Source organism: Chaetura pelagica, unplaced genomic scaffold, assembly GCF_000747805.2.
Source record: "Chaetura pelagica isolate M959 unplaced genomic scaffold, ChaPel_1.0 scaffold806, whole genome shotgun sequence".
NCBI lineage: Eukaryota > Metazoa > Chordata > Aves > Apodiformes > Apodidae > Chaetura > Chaetura pelagica.
In genome coordinates, this window is record NW_009953598.1 from 304,945 (window position 1) to 307,233 (window position 2,289).

A 2,289-nucleotide genomic window follows, 5' to 3' on the forward strand; every position below is an offset into this window, starting at 1 on the left:
CATTATAGTTAGGAGTGTTCATATTTAAACTTCTCTGTGAAGTTTCTGAGTCAATATCCCCCTAAGAGGAGATATTCAGATCTCTTAAAGCTACTAGTTTAGGCTGTGTGCAGACTCAGGAAGACTTCCCTATTAGTTTACACTTTTCGCATGTTTCAAAGTCCTCTTTCAATGACAAAGGCTGGAAACACTTTTTTTCCTCCTCTTTTAAAGAGCCTGGATTTAGAAGCACAATTCTGTCACAGGAGCTGGAAACTGTAGTTAAAATTCTGCAGAATATGCTGGGCCCTGATTACTAAAAATCTCCTCCGAGTCCCAGATCGAAACAGGATAGAAACTGTTTTGAGATGGCCAAATGGTTTCATTTAAGTTTACAAGACATGCATTAGCAATGGGAGGAGAGTCCTTTGGACATTTCCACTTGGGAATCCTGTTTTCAGTAAAATTCTGTGATGCACAAACACAAAAGCTCAGCTGCCTACATTCACAATTATTAAGATGACACAAGTCGAGCGAACCTTTGCCCTAAAGCGTAAGTGATGGGTTTGCTTGTGCAGCCTGCATAAAACTGCAAGTGCCATATAATATCTAGAGATATAGGTGGGGCTATATCTATAGATATTTATCTCTTGTGCAGAACGTCCTCCTTCCGTGCTAGAATTTAAATGCTAGCACATGCCTCCATAGTTGAGTTTGCACCTGGTGACAGCTATGTACCATAGAGGGAGTACAGTACCTGGACAATGGAAGGCAAGAAAAGGAAGACAAATTGCTGCTGCCGGTTGCGACAGTCAGCAGCAGGCAGTATTCTAGCAGGTGCCTGGAAAACCCATGAAGACCACTTAGCATGCATTGTATATTCATAAATATTTCTTGCAGGCACTGTGTGTGAAGGCACAGCCAAAAAAGACAATGGCAAAGACAAGCTGAAATACAAAGGCATGAATTCAACTGCACCTTAGACAGAAATTGTGACTATGCCTCAAAAAGCAGGAAACTGATACAACCTGACATCAAAGGCTGAGATGCAACGTTTTCCTTCAAGCCCATGAAGGCTAAAAACACAGGGGTGCAAGTCCGCTCTGCTGAGGCGGTTCTTGGACTTTAAAGTGCACCACAGTCAGGCTGTCTCTAGATTTGCTTGTCACAGGCTATTAAATAGAAGCAGATGAACACAGCAGGCTGCAATCAGCACGTTTCAGGGCTAGCAAATGCTTTCCACTGCAGTTCAGGCTGTTAAAGAAGCCCGTGCATTCCCCGTTAGGATGCTTGTCTGCTATGAAAAGCTGTCATGAGCATATACGTTCACAGCCCCACAGATGGGGTTCTCAGATGGGTCCATTTCAAGTGATGCCACCTTACAACCACAGGCATTAGAGGAAAAATGTCACCTGCCTTCACAGTGGCCATGGAGACTGTCTAGTCCCAAGCTCCATAGGAGCACTGAGCATAACGTTTTGGCACCTGAATAGAATGGATTTCACCATGGCCAAGTCATAGAAGCTCCAGAAGCCAAAGAAATGGGCTTTGGCTTCTATTTTGTACGTGACAGGGTACCTAGGGGCTCTGAAGACAAGGCTAAACATTATGCCTGAAGTCCAATTAAACTACCATTTCAGATATCAGAATTAATCTGAATAAAAAGCTATGGTTTATAAGCAGCACAGCACATGTAAGGCACATGTATGCATGCAAGCCACCATCACTGTATTAAGACATTGCTGATTTGTCCTTAAGAAGCAATGGCTGCTAGTACAGAACAAACATACAGGCTTTTTTTCAGCACTAATCCTCCTCCCCAATACTGAAAATACTATATACTGCTGACAGCATAATGTGCAACATATATAGCTTGATTGGAAAGCATGGGGCAGAACTTTAAAAAATGTACAGGATTCCGTCTAGAACTCCAAAGTTCAACAAATGCCCTATTTTAGGGTGAAAACAATTATAAATCTGATAATGATGCACAGCATCCATGAGTGATTTTTCCTTAATTTTGAAATAGTGTCATTAACTACGACATATATTGTAGGTTTACATTTCTAAAGAGAAATAACAGAATTGAATAGTTTTTTTTCCTATCACAAGTGATAACCAGTGTTTGATATCTTCTATTTTTCTTCCAAGAAATATGAGTCTATCAACAGTTTTAAAATAAAATGTTTTCTGTAACAATATAACTTTAAATAAAAATATGGTTTTGATTCAGGTACTTTTGAGAAGACATGGATACTTTTCCAAGATCTTCTGACAAAGTAATTATTAAAACAGAGACCAGATGAGGCC